Source organism: Lynx rufus, unplaced genomic scaffold (genome assembly GCF_022079265.1).
Source record: "Lynx rufus isolate CCGP_SWC_20201006 ecotype Redwood Valley unplaced genomic scaffold, mLynRuf1.p SCAF_2, whole genome shotgun sequence".
NCBI classification, from domain to species: domain Eukaryota; kingdom Metazoa; phylum Chordata; class Mammalia; order Carnivora; family Felidae; genus Lynx; species Lynx rufus.
Genome location: NW_025814834.1, coordinates 215,500,117 through 215,514,758, shown reverse-complemented (window position 1 = coordinate 215,514,758; position 14,642 = coordinate 215,500,117). Strand labels below are relative to the sequence as shown.

The following is a 14,642-nucleotide window of genomic DNA, read 5'->3' as shown; positions in this document are numbered from 1 at the left end:
GGCTTTTTCATTCACACATGTACATTTCAAAATGGAATACTGTACATCACAACTGGTACGAAGAATGACTTCATGTCCATTAATGGAAATTTGGGATGGAGCAGGGGACAAAGCGGAGGTTTAGAAAGGAAGACTTTTGAAAGGAATTCTTTTAAATCTGAATGCATTTTGTAACCTACAATCAGAGTGAATTCTCCTGAAGTCTTTTCTGGGATAAGTCATAAGCTCTGTAACACAGCATCCGGAGTGCTTCATAGTGTGGCTGGAGATGTAGGATGAGGCCAGCTCTTCAGCAGCACTTCTCCTCCACACCATGTGCTCTAACCTCAGAGAGGGAATGCTCGATATTTTTAAACACACCCTTTGTCAGCATGCATTCTGTGAACTCCGTGGCTCACTCATGCCCAGTCCTGTATCTCTGTGGCCTGCTGCCAGTGTAGTGCATTTCATCGAGTCACTGAAACTGCTTTGAAGATTGGGGCATTTAAACTCTTAATGGCACTAGTTTTTCTTAGAGAAAAAAACTGGAAACAACCCAATATCCATCAACAGGGGGATGGGTAAATAAATCATGGTACACTTACATAAAATAGAACACAACAGAGAATTACTGTGCACACACACACAAATTATAAGCAAATGGTAGCTATACAAGCAAGTCGCGAAAGAAATGGGTGTATTTATGTAAATCTCAAAAACATACAAAGCTGTTCTCTATATTCTTTATGCCCTACAAACACATGGGTAAAACTGTGAAGAAAAGTAAGGCAATGGTGACAAAATTCAGCATGCCTCAGAGATGAGGTGGCGGGCAGAGAGATCTGGGAGGACACAGTGGCACTGCAGGGGTGAGAATCATGTTCTAGAGCTGTCTGGTGGCTACCTGGGGTTTTGTTCTGTTGTCGCAGCTTGTACCTTTGATACATTTATATATTTAATGACTCTCTCTACTATATGTATACTAAGTAATTGGAAGAGCATACAAACAAAGGGAGAAAACAGTCTTCACCTTGCACATAGAGCTACTGTATACCCATGCCTCTCAATATCAGTGACCAGGGTGTATCGTATGATGGGCACAAGCCCATGAAATTTGTCTCCCGCCCCCTCTTTCTGAAGTCCTCTAGACATTTGTCACTCTGTTCTTCCAAGGAGAGGAATGTTTCCTTTTTAAGTTACATGTCCATAGCTCGTTTAGTTACTGGACTGCGAGAAGGTCAGCAAGAAGACGAGACTTATGTGGTGCTGGAAGCAGAGTTCAGTAAAATATATTGAAATCAACTTGGGTGCCAGTGGCATGGAAACTTTTTTAAAGTTTTGAAATGAAACACTTTTCCTCTAGTTGGGAGTTGGAGCTACAGCTGGAGGGGGGTGCGGGGTGTGTGTGTGTGTGTGTGTGTGTGTGTGTGTGTGTGTGTGTGTTGGGGCTGGGGGAGTAGGAGTGCCCGGAAGTAATACTATATTTACTCAGCTGGAGTTGGTGGAAACTGAGTGTGTCCTTTAGAACGACTTTTAGATGAATTTTGAGGCTAGCCTTCTAAATCTAGCTCTGTCTGCTGGCCCCTGACTTTGCTGTGCACCTGACCCCTCTTCTGCCCCCTTGTAGTTTTGAAGGCAGCTTTTGCTTTCCTTTCCCTCAGGCCCAAAACGTACTTTGTCTTTTCTTCTACATCTGACACAGTGACTTCCCATGTGGCAACTTACTAAACTGACATTCTGGAATGTATCCCTGGAATGTACCCTCTTTTAGATGAGTTGAGTGAATCTATCATGAATTTATTGAGCACATTCTTTTAAGTATTCTTCAAGAACATGATTGTAATGGCTGTTCAGTATTCTGGTATATTAGCTAATCCCCTGTTATCACACACTTGAGCTTTAAAACTGCTTCTTAGGCCTGCTGTAAGAAAAGTGTAAGCCCCACACAGGTGGGGAAGGACTTGTTTCTGAAGGCAGCGTATGCAGCCGTTTACCTGGCATCTCTCCTGCTTGATAAGCATTTCAAACTTGACGCGTCCAAAACTGAACTCCGAGTGTGTTCTCTTCAGTCCTGCTTCCCTGCACTCTCCTCCTTCCACTCAGTGGAAATTGTCTTTGTGGTTTGCTCAGGGCAAAAATCACGCAGCCATCCTTGATTTCTCTCCTGCACTGTCTCCATCAGAAAGGCCTGTGGGCTCTGTCTCAGAAGGGACCCAGACCACTCTTACCTCTAGAGCCGCTGCCGCGGTAACCTCCTGGCAAGTCTTGAGGCTTTAACCTCTGTCTTCTAGCCCTCTTTTCTCAATAGAGCAGCAAGTGCAATCCTTTTAGAATCCAAGTTGGATTTTTTTTTTTTTCCGTCAAAACTGTAAGGTATTTCCCATTTCATTCAGAATAAAAACTAAAGTCTGTTCATTGACCTCCCTTCTCCCTTTGTCAAGCATCTGGTCTTTTACTTAGTAGCATATTGGGTACATTTCCCCACGTATTCTGCAAGAATGTGATCTTAGTGGCTACACGGATTTGATTGTGTTTGTAAATTGTACATTATTTAGCTCCTTCTCTGTGATCAGACACTTGAGCCTAAAGTTTTTCATTTAGTCAGTGGAAATGTTGCAAGTGCACCCTAATATCCCAGGGTTGTTGGTGAGGATCCAGTAGAATCTGGTATGCTGCATAGGATAGTGTTTGAAAAGTTATTTCTTAAAAAAAATTTTTTGTAATTAGTTTTGGTACCTAGATTGTTATTTTCAATGGGAATATAAATTTAAAGGCGGAAACAATTGCACCTATCTCCAGGTTGGAGGAGGCCTTTGGTATTGTGTATTTGCGACTGCTTTTTATTACGTTTTATGATTTAAACATCTTCAATTACCTAAAAAATCTACCATCTGGATTCCAAACAGGGCAGAGAAGACCAGCTGAAGTCTTGCAGGAAATTTAGTCCTCATTCTTGGCTGCTTTGCATCTGATTGTTCTGGACTTTTGAGGTTGCCTTAATTAAATCTAAACTATTTCATGTGGCCCTTATAGATGCATTTGATGTTTTTTTCCAAAAGGGAGAGCAACCATGCCCAGGCTTTTCTCTTCTTTTATTTTCCTTTCTTTCCTTTTTAAATGCCTTCTTTGCAATTCTCCAGAGATGTTTTGGAGTTCATTTTTCAAAGTCCATGCTGATAACATGGTGCTGATTGCTTTTGGTGGTTGCCCAGTGAAGCGTGAAGTGCTGCGATGGGAGCTAGCAAAGTCTGGAGAGCTGTTAGCGAGACCGGGGAAGGGCCTGCCACCTCCGTCTGTTTGTATGGTAGGCAAGGTAGGTACTTAGATTTAATTTTTGGTAGTATATTAACAGTTGCTTATCTTATCAAAATCATTTCCAGTAGGCCAAAAACAGTTCTTAGTTGTATTGCTTAGGGATGAATGCTCTGGACATCCCGGTGGTAGGAGTAGGAAACACGAAATTAGGTTTTTGAGAGCAACTATAGGAAATTAAGTTTTTGTTATTCAGCAGGCATAGGCTGGGAGGCCACCAGGCCACCAGGCTCTCAGAGCCTTAGAGATAAATATCACAGTACTCTGATGACTCTTATGAAAGCATCGAGAGACATGTGAATAATTGAGGAGTAGGGCCCGGAGAGGTAGGGAATGTCTGGGAAGCCTTTTTGTTTGGGCAGAACAGAAAACTATATGGCCAGAGTTAGCAGAAGCTATGTGAGTGGTTGAGCTCCATTTGCTGTTTCCTTGTGACGTTCTCCTGGTCTGATACCAAGAGTTCATTTTATAACTGTGGATAAACTTGAGGAAGCAAAATGGGTGAAGGGAAGAACAAAAGCAGCTTTTTAAATGCTTTTTATTGGGGAAAAAAACCAAACCATGATTAGTAATTAACAACAACAAAAGCAGTAATAAACACTTCAGCTGTGCCAGCCACAATCAGGCACTTACAGATTTTACCTCATGCAGTGCTCACAATAATCCTAGGGGAGAGATTCCTATTTTCCCCGTTTCACAGATGACTTATCTGGGGTCGCACATCCAGAACTTGGGAGAACTAGGGAATGAAATTGAGTTGTTTGATTCCAGAACCTCATTCTTAACCTCTCTGCAGCACATACTGCCTCTCAAAATCCTCAGTTTTATTATTCTGTGTAGAAGTTCAGTTTATGTGTAATTTGACCTTAACTGTTACATGAAAGTTTATTTTGATGCCGTTCTTGCTGCAAGGTAGTTGTGAATAACAGGGCATTATAATTACTTCCGCCGTCTTTGTGCCGTTTGGACTGAGCGAGAGCTAGGCCTTCCAGAGCATCTCCTTTCCCAGTCATTGAGCATTTGCTTAGAAGGGCAGAAGAGATGTCAGTCGGGGGCTTGTTTAATGTTTATTACTTGGGTGCCTGGCTGGCTCAGTCTTGGGAGCATGCAAGTCTTGATCTCGGGTTTGTGAGTTCGAGCCCCACTTTGGGTATAGAGAAATTACTTTAAAAAACATAAAATCTTAAAAAATGTTTATTATAGCTAGCATATTTATTTTATATCCAGTTGAGGATGGCACTGTGACATTACAGAGTTGGTAGAGTTTTTTTTTCCCGTTTTATATTTATTTTTACTACTCTGGGATTGAATAGTGAACACATATAGTAAGTATGTTTATATTGTTTATAGGATTTGGAATCTAAGTTTGTTCTTTTAAATGATTAAGGAACTTTGTGATTATAGATCTTCTCAATTCTACTTTCTGGCAATATGCTTTTATACCATTTTAATATATTTTGGAAATATGTTATTCTGAGTAGAGGAGGGAGCTGCTTATGGGTTGTGGTTTTATGGTTTGGGAATATAAATGTTGTACCAAATGGCTTTATTTTGTGCAGTATTCCTCATATCTTGGGTATATTTTGGAAGAGGAAGTTTGTACTGAAGATGTCACTGGGATTTTTTTTTTTTTTAGCGTTTATTTATTTTTGAGACAGAGAGAGACAGAGCATGAACAGGGGAGGGGCAGAGAGAGAGGGAGACACAGAATCTGAAACAGGCTCCAGGCTCTGAGCAGTCAGCACAGAGCCCGACGCGGGGCTCGAACTCACGGACCGTGAGATGACCTGAGTCGAAGTCGGACGCTTAACCGACCGAGCCACCCAGGCGCCCCGTCACTGGGATTTTTAACAAGCCCGAAACATTGCTGTGTTCGAAAAGTTAATATAAAGTTACAGTGTTGCCACAATGATAAGTTAATTGTAGTTGCAGGCAAGATCTTTAATAGTTTGCCAACAACAGTATAATTGCTACATAGAGACTTTGAAATATTAGATAAACAAATTTATTCTGGAGAATATAAAGGCTTTTAAGTACCAATCTTGTTTTGACTGCCTTGTTTTCTAGGGCTTAGTAATTAAAACATTGTTCCTGTTTCTTAATGCTGCAGTAACAAAGTTGGGAAGAAAGCAAAGGAAAAAAGGGGTCAAGTTGGAGGACTTAACAGAAGACTTTGTGAGGCCAATTTCGACTGGAAGGGTCTCTAAGAAAGAGAAGATGGTCTTATGGTCCATCAACAAACTAAAACCTATAGGACATTTTGTGGTAATCATTTTAAAGGCATTTCCATGTATCTTGGATAAGGGTCATCAGGTAAGCCTTCCCATGAAAGAGGCTGTCCTGTTTCTCACTCTTCTCCGGCTCTCCGAAGGTAGCTGGGCTACAGCATGAGGAATAAAAAGTGTGAGGACAAAGGGGAAAGGCGTGCAAGGCCTAGGGAGAGAGAAATGCAAGATCCTGGGGGTGGGATCCACTCAGACTTCAGTGCTGAAGCTGCCTTTCTAACCTGTGAAGGGGACTTACAGAAGACAGCCTTGAAACCAGCTGAGATCTGGATGAAGGGGGCTCAGGCACAGAGGTGAGGGTGAGCAGAACGAGTTATTCGGGAAGTCAGGAGGTCACCCGAACGGGGACTCATTCCTCCTGTGGGGCCAGAAATGGTTGTGGTAATAAAAGCATGGTAATAATGAATGGTGACGTAGCTTGACTTCCTCCTTGGATCATTTCTGTCTTGTCTCTTGGTCCCCAGGTTCTCTCTATTGCCTTCCTCCCTCACAGGCCATTCTGCCTTCTTCCTCACTTCCTGTGTTCAAAGCGCACCAGGATTCTGTCTCTTTTCTTTGATCTCTCCTCTGTCTCCAGAGAAGACGGACCCCTAAGTGATTTCATTCATTCAGGGTCAAGGCTTTAAGTTTTATGAGGTGATGATGACTCCCCAATTCATTTCTGCAGTCTGGACTGACCTCTGTGTAGATCTCTGGACTTGTCCACTCAGCTGCCAACCTAACCCTACTTGAAAGCCTAAGAAGTCTTAAACTTACCATGTCCTCAGCAGAACTGGTGTTTTCTCTTCCCTGTGCGCCTCAAGTGGCTCTTTCTCACCTATTCTTTTCAGTTTGTCAGACCAAATGTCGGCATCGCTCTGGCCCCCTCTCTCTTTCTTACAGACCACCTGCGGTCCGTCAGTAAGGCCTGTCTCTTCTGCCTTCACATTGTGTCCTGAACCCTGTTCTTCTGTAGTGAGAGCTAGTACTGCAGTAGCTTCTTGGTTCCATACAGTAGCCAGAGTCCTGTTTGGAAATGTAAATCAGAGCACGTCACCTCTGTGCTTCAGATCCTTCATTGGCTTCCTGTCACTTCTGGAATGTAATTAAACATCTTCGCCTTGGCCACAGGGCCACAGCATTTGGCCTCTGGCTAGCTATCTGATTTGGCGTCTCATTATTACTTCCTTTTTTCTGGCTACTCTGGTGGTCTTGCTTTTCCTTAAATGTCACTACAGTCCCTGCTCAAATATTACCTTCTCAGAGGTGGCAGTCTGCCCACTTTTACTGAAAGAGCCACCCCTGCCACCTCCACCGTCACCTTATATCTCCTCTCTTTTGTTTTACCCAGGTCATACTGTCTCTTTTAGTTTATTATCTGACTTCTGAATTAAAATGTAAGCTTCTTGAAGATAAGGGACTGGTTTTCACTAGATGCTTCACGTCTGGGCATAGTAGGTACTCAAGTATTTGTTAAATGAAGGAGTATTTTGAACATTTGCTTTGTGTTAGAATTTTCAACATGGGCTAGTCATTAATCTTCACAACAGTTCTATAAAATAGGAAATATTGTACCCATTTACGGGTAAGAAAATTGAGGCATAAATAATTTGTTATATGCCCAAGTTATAGATGGATAATAATGGATACATAGAGGGGTATGTTAAAGCCTCTATACTATTCCATTTCCTTCATTGCTAAAATCCTTGAAAACGTCTTCTTTTTTTTTATTTTTATTTAAAAAAAAATTTTTTTTTCAACGTTTTTTGGGACAGAGAGAGACAGAGCATGGACGGGGGAGGGGCAGAGAGAGAGGGAGACACAGAATCGGAAACAGGCTCCAGGCTCCGAGCCATCAGCCCAGAGCCTGACGCCGGGCTCGAACTCCCGGACCGCAAGATCGTGACCTGGCTGAAGTCGGACGCTTAACCGACTGTGCCGCCCAGGCGCCCCGAAAACATCTTCTAAAAATATTTTCTAGGTCAGCTTGTGTTTTGATCATTGACTGTTGGGTTATATATATATACATATATGTATATACATATATGTATATATGTATATATATGTATATATTTGTGTGTGTATATATATATGCACATATATTTAAGTTTATTCATTTTGAGAGAATGAGGGAGTGTGAGTGAGGGGAGGGGCAGAGAGAAAGAGAGAGAGAGAATCCCAAGTAGGCTGCTCGCTGTCAGCACAGAGCCTGATGTGGGGCTCAGTCTCATGAACTGTGAGAGTATGACCTGAGCCGAAACCAAGAGTCAGATCCTTAACCAACTGAGCCACCCAGGCACCCCAAACATTGGGTCATATTGTAAAATAAAATTCAGTTTTGGATCAAGAGACGTAATGTTTTTGATCTCAGAATGGACCCTTCTGTCTCCCTGCCCCCACAAATGCTACATCGTGGAACTTAGGGATTTCTGATGCCAAATGCAGTTCTCATGGGAGTTGTTATGTAAATGGCAAAATTTCCTAAACATCCTGCAGTGGTGGTTGTGTTCTGTGTAATTGGTCTCCATACTTCCACTCATGCCTTCCTCCAGTCCACTCTCCATGCTGTAGTCAAGTCAGTCCAGTGGCTTCTGATTGCTCAGGGGTTCACCAGCTCCTTGAGGTCCATCTGTGATTTGATTCTGAGATTTCAGTGCTTCTAACCCTTTGTTGTTCACTACACTTGAGCCATACCAGCCAAACTGGAATCCGGATGCCACATGTTTCTTTTTGTCCCAGGGTTTCCTAATGCAGTTCTCTCTGACTTGGGATGCATGTTGCCCAGTGGTTTGGAGCCTTGGAGCCAGATGTTCCAAACTTTAGTCTAGGCCCTGACCTGGGACAAGCGCCTTCTTCTCTGGTGCTCCAAATATAAAATGGAGATGATAATAGTATCTACTTCGTAAGGTTATCATGAGGATTAAATGAGTGAATACATGTAATGCTTTATTTAGCCCAGTGTTTGGAACATAGTAAGCATTTAGTAAGTGTTAGCTGTTGTTATCTCTGCGCTTTCCTTAGTCATCTCCTTTATCCTTCAGCCCAGCCTTCTCTGTTTTATCACATCAGAGTTTACCTGTTTATGTGTTCTTATAGGACCCCATGCTTGTCTAGCGTGGCTCTTATTATAATTTGAGAGCATTTATTTTATGTGATTGTATGTCTTTCTTCTCCATTGGCTATTAGCCCTAGAAGGGCAGAAATAACTTGTTTGTTTGCCATTTTATCCCCAGCACAGTGCCTGGCACATAGTTTGTGCTTAATAAATGTTTTGTGCTCAGTAAATATGCCCAATGAATGAAAGTGCTGTTTAAGTTTTCTTTTCTTAAGGTAGGGTCTTGGGATCTTTTGCAATAATGCTTCTTTGGGGAAAGATTAACGTTAGCATGGAAACTAGCGTCATTTCTAGCCAACCTGGGAGATTTGGAAAGCTGAGCACAATGAGTAAAAGTGTAGAAGGCAAAGGGGCAGGGACTGTTCAAAGACAGGCAGAAAGATCAGGAAAATGAACTTGTTCAGGTGGATGCCATCTAACAGTGTTTTGTTGAAGATCTTTGATGCACCTAGATGTAGTTATGATCTATTCACCAGTGACTCAGCCAGTGTACCTCACCCTTCTGATGGAATGTATGTTTCAGAGGAAGTGCTTGGGAAGATGAGTACTGAGAATATTAGCATTTATTTATGTCTGTTGGTGTTTATCATATGGCACTGCCTCTTGGGTGTGTGTCTTGTGTGTGAGGTCAAGAATCTGTTTCACACCCACATAAGAATCCTTAGGCTGGGCAAGCCTTTTATATGTAGGACACTGGAGAAAATTTTACAGCAATAAAGTTGAATGGTAAGGTACCCTCTGTCTGATATGAAAGTCCATATTTCCTGTGACATGTATACTGTAAGACACAATTCTCAAGACCTGGAGAAGGAGAGGGATTTCCAACACCTACCCCACTCTTCCTGCCTCCATTATATTTTCCTTTATCCTTGACCTTCCTGGTGACCTCCATCAACATATCTTCCTGTTTAAAACCTGGTCATCTTTTCTCCTGTCCCCTGTTTACCTATTACTGCTGTTTCCTGAAAGTTGTATTTCTACTCCTGAGATTGGAATTTAGATTCCTCCTCTCCCAGAGATTAATGTTTCTTGCCAGAAGGTGAGTAAGTTGGCTGCTCAGGAAGAAAAGACTCAGGAAGCAAGTTTTGTAGAGAGAGCTATGTACCAGTCCACATACAAGCATCAGCTACTTAGGAAGTCAGCACAGTGAGTGATACAGAAAGAGGAGTCATGGTTTCCAGCTACAAAGGAGTGACAATCTGTAAGGAAAGATAAAACTAACATAGTCATTGGGTCTTTGGGTATATATTGAGAATCTACTATGTGGCAGGTGCTCTCGGAACTGGAATATAGTGGTGGATGAAACAGAAGTTCTGGTGTCATGGAACCTGCATGCCAGTGACTCGTGATAAGTCAGGTAGTCAGGAGTGCAGTGAAGACAAGTAAGGCAGGGAAAGCAGATGGAGAGTGAAGGCACGCCCAGAAAAGGGCCATCTGATATGCCATGTGAGCAGAGACCTGTACGAAGTTAGGGGGTGGGCTGTTCACACACCTGGGTGAGTGGCACTCCTGGTAGAGCCAAAGTTCAGAGGCCCTGAAGTGAGGGTATATCTTCAGTAAGAAGGGCAGTGGGGCTGGAGTAGGGGGTGAATCACTCCAGTAGCTGGACAGGAGCTCAGAGGGAGAGTCGAGTTTTGTTCAGTGTATGCTGGGACCCCACCGGAATGCTCACCAGAGGCATGTCGTGGATGTGATCTGGGTTCGTCTGAGAAAAGGACCACCGTTTGCAGTGTGGGGATAAGACTCTCCAGGGGCTCGGGGGGGAGGGGGAGGGGAAGCCGGGAGCCTTGTTAGGAATTACTGCTGTCTTCTGGTGAAGGAGGCAGTAGTTTGGACCAGGGTGGTAACGGTGGTGCTGGAGAAGCCATGGGATTCTGGATTCATTTTGAAAGTAGAGCTGACAGGATAGATCAGATGTAGGGTGTTAAGAGAAGAAAGTTGGAGATGATTTTTTTTTTTTTAATGTTTCTTTATTTTTGAGAGAGTGACAGAGACAGAGCCTGAGTGGGGGAGGAGCAGAGAGAGGGAGACACAGAATCTGAAGCAGGCTCCAGGTTCTGAGCTGTCAGCACAGAGCCTGATGCAGGGCTGGAACCCATGAATAGCGAGATCATGACCTGAGCTGAAGTTGGATGCTCAACCGACTGAGCCACCCAGGCGCCCGGAGATGCTTCTTGAGGTCATCTGTGAAAAGTTGCTTGTGGAGGTAGGTCCAGGTCTGGAGTATACTGTGTGTCCGGAGAAGTCTTCATAGGAGGGGAGGCCTGAGGTGTGGAAGTTGCTTAAAAGGGGCCTTGAAAAGTGCCATGAAAGGTGATTTTATAGAAAATAAAACAATATGAGGTGTACAGCATTTAAAAGAGTTACGTTCTGACTCTAGCCCTCAAAATATTCCTGGGATCCATTTCTTGTAAAAAAAAAAAAAAAAAAAAAAAAAGATGATTTATCCTAAACAAAGCCTGCACACTGTTGAGACGTGACCCTGGCAGGCATGCTGCGTTTGTAGCAGCGTTTACATTGGTGAAAATAGTTTATTTTTATTTACTTATTTATTTATTTTATTTATACACTAGACATTTATTCATACATTACAGTTTTATTTTTGTGTACAAAGTTGTTTAACAATCACTGAATTTCTAGGCCAGGTTCAGGTAACTGAAGAGCCTTTATAACTAACTTATATCGTCTAGATCCAAGGTATGCGGCAAACATGGTCTGGAGCAAAATGGGAAATAACATCTTTCTCAAGACGAGCTTAGAAATTCTAGTCCAGTAAGTTGTTTCCTTTCTCTGGTAGCAGGGCTGACTCATACCTGGCTGCTGGGCCACCATTCACGGGTATAGCCAAGAAAACAGGGCACAGACCACCAGAAGCAAGACCAACCAGTCCACCCCGTGTTATGGTACAGGTTTCACAATTCAAATCACCTGTATTCAAAGGTAGATTTGCAAAACCTTTGTAAGATGCATGCGCAGTCAAAAATGGGATCACTGCCATTGGTAAGCCAGCAGCTGTACAAGCCTGTGTCACGTTTAAGGTGCGTCGAAAAAGACTATTTGCTATTAGACCACAGAGAGCAGCGTTAAGTCCGATATAAACTGATCCATGTTCAGATAGATTCCTTTCTGCTTCTGGGAGGTGCTTAATTTTTCTGGTTATGATATTGAAAATTAAATCTTCCTTGACAGTTATCATCTGGTTCACGATTTTTCATCTTGGGCCTTATGCTCTGCTCACAACCCTCCTCTGCATGCTGGGGTTCACTCCAGCCTTTGCTCAACTAGCCTGAACGCAGCCATCTTTGGCTGACCCGTGACTCGGGTCAGCAGTGAAAATAATTTATATGTTGAAGATATTATGAATTACTATTGATAGCATTAATTAATTATTAATTATTCTTATTCCATTCTTACACTGTGTTAAATAGTGCCTAATCTTTTGGTAATACAATTCTGTGTTTTTTCTGTGAAAGTTGATAAAATGAACTGATACTTTATGTGTAATCTGCACAGGTGTGTACTGTTCTTCTTTTTATGCTTCTAAAAATGGTATGGGATTTAATGAAATTAAAATTATACATGACAAATGGAGGGACATGCATCTGAATGTGTGTTTGGTGCAGAGGATCCACAAGACGCAGTCCATATATTGAAGGGGATTTATAATGTGGTAGGAACACCTGAGATTTGGTGGCACAGGTAAAGAACCCCAACGTAGTTTTGATTCTTGGCGAGAAATAGAATTCTTATGTTCTGCTTTAGCTTATTTTATCAATTAGTGAATGAACTTTCCTAACTTTGGTGTAAGGACTATGGACTGTATCCACTAAAACACCAAGTGAAAAACATGATAAAATACCTATTTTTCAAAATTAGCATTTGCATATTGCTTTACTCATTTAATCCTGTGAACTAGGTATGATCTCAGTTTTAGGGAGGACTCAAAAGTGCAGCAATACCCAAGGTGACAAAAAATTCTAAATATTAAGGGTCTGTCATGTATTTAGAATATTAACATATTCTAAACCGTCTTTTGATCCAAATCCCATTCCCTTTCCATTATATGTACTGTGTTATCCCTCCCCCCTTTTATTAATGTTGAAACATCCTGTTTCTTAATTGGGCTAAAGGAAGTAAGTTAGATCTCAACTGTTACTAATTCAGAAAGAAAAAAACCTTTGGCACATTGAGAACATATTATTAGTTCATTGTGAAAGTAATGGTGGAGTTCATGAACCTCTGATGAGGTCAAGTGCTGTCATTGATACTTTATCTTTTTTTAAAAAAAAACTTAAAAAATGTTTTTTAAGTTTATTTTGAGAGATAGAGAGCATGAGAGAGCGTGAGTGGGGGAGGTATGGAGAGAGAGGGAGAGAGAATCCCAAGTAGGCTCCCTGCTGTCAGCACAGAGTTCAGCTCGGGGCTCAGTCTTCTTATGAGCTGTGAGATCATGACCTGAATGGAAATCAAGAGTCCAGTGCTTAAGTGACTGAGCCACCCAGGTACCCAAGTAGTTTCTTTTTTTAAATAATTTTTGAAGTCTGTTTTTTTTTTTAATGTTTATTTTTGAGAGGAGGGGAGGGACAGAGGTGGGGGGCAGAGGGTCTGAAGTGGGCTCTGTGCTGACAGCAGAGAAGAGAGCCTGACGTTGGGCTCAAACTCACGAACTGTGAGATCATGACCTGAGCTGAAGTTGGATGTTTGACTGAGCCACCCATATGCCCCCCGATATTTTATCTTTTTTTTTTTAATGTTTATTTTTGAGAAAGACAGACAGAGCATGAGTGGCGGGGGTGGGGGACACACCAGAAAGAGAGGGAGACACAGAATCTGAAGCAGGCTCCAGGCTCTGAGCTGTCAGCACAGAGCCTGACGTGGAGCTTGAACTCACCAACTGCAAGATCATGACCTGAGCTGAAGTCGGATGCTCAACCAACTGAGCTACCCAGGTGCCCTCTGATATTTTATCTTTATAACAGTTTTTTCTTTTCATTTGTAGAGTTGGGAGCTCCAAAATTTTTTATTAGGAACACTTCCTATATTCAAGACGGTACAAAGCATATATAAATATAAGAATAATATAAAACACCCAATGTTTATAGCAGCACTCTCAACAATAGCCAAATTATGGAAAGAGCCTAAATGTCCATCAACTGATGAATGGATAAAGAAATTGTGGTTTATATACACAATGGAGTACTACATGGCAATGAGAAAGAACGAAATATGGCCCTTTGTAGCAACGTGGATGGAACTGGAGAGTGTGATGCTAAGTGAAATAAGCCATACAGAGAAAGACAGAATACCATATGTTTTCACTCTTATGTGGATCCTGAGAAACTTAACAGAAACCCATGGGGGAGGGGAAGGAAAAAAAAAAAAAAAGAGGTTAGAGTGGGAGAGAGCCAAAGCATAAGAGACTCTTAAAAACTGAGAACAGGGGCGCCTGAGTGGCGCAGTCGGTTAAGCGTCCGACTTCAGCCAGGTCACGATCTCGCGGTCCATGAGTTCGAGCCCCGTGTCAGGCTCTGGGCTGATGGCTCAGAGCCTGGAGCCTGCTTCGGATTCTGTGTCTCCCTCTCTCTCTGCCCCTCCCCCATTCATGCTCTGTCTCTCTCTGTCCCAAAAATAAATAAACGTTGAAAAAAAAAATTAAAAAAAACAACAACTGAGAACAAACTGAGGGTTGATGGGGGGTGGGAGGGAGGGGAGGGTGGGTGATGGGTATTGAGGAGGGCACCTTTTGGGATGAGCACTGGGTGTTGTATGGAAACCAATTTGACAATAAATTTCATATATTGAAAAATAGAAAAAAATGCATTTTCTAAAAAAGAATAATATAAAACAAACTATCCTTTAACTACTACCCAGTTAACATAGAAATTATCCATGCCTTCTGGGGCTCTCTGCTTACACTACCCTCTCAAACAGGTAACAACAGCACTGAGTTTTACGTTGTTCTGAAGTGTCTT

The 14,642-nt window shown here is 42.2% G+C and overlaps 1 protein-coding gene and 1 pseudogene across 4 annotated transcripts in view; one reads left to right on the top strand and one right to left on the bottom strand.

The window, feature by feature from the left end:
- Positions 1 to 14,642, top strand: part of KIF1B (kinesin family member 1B) — a 146,755-nt gene that overhangs the window by 22,932 nt on the left and 109,181 nt on the right. The window lies entirely within an intron of this gene.
- On the bottom strand, positions 11,246 to 11,885 carry LOC124514810 (transmembrane protein 126A-like; annotated as a pseudogene).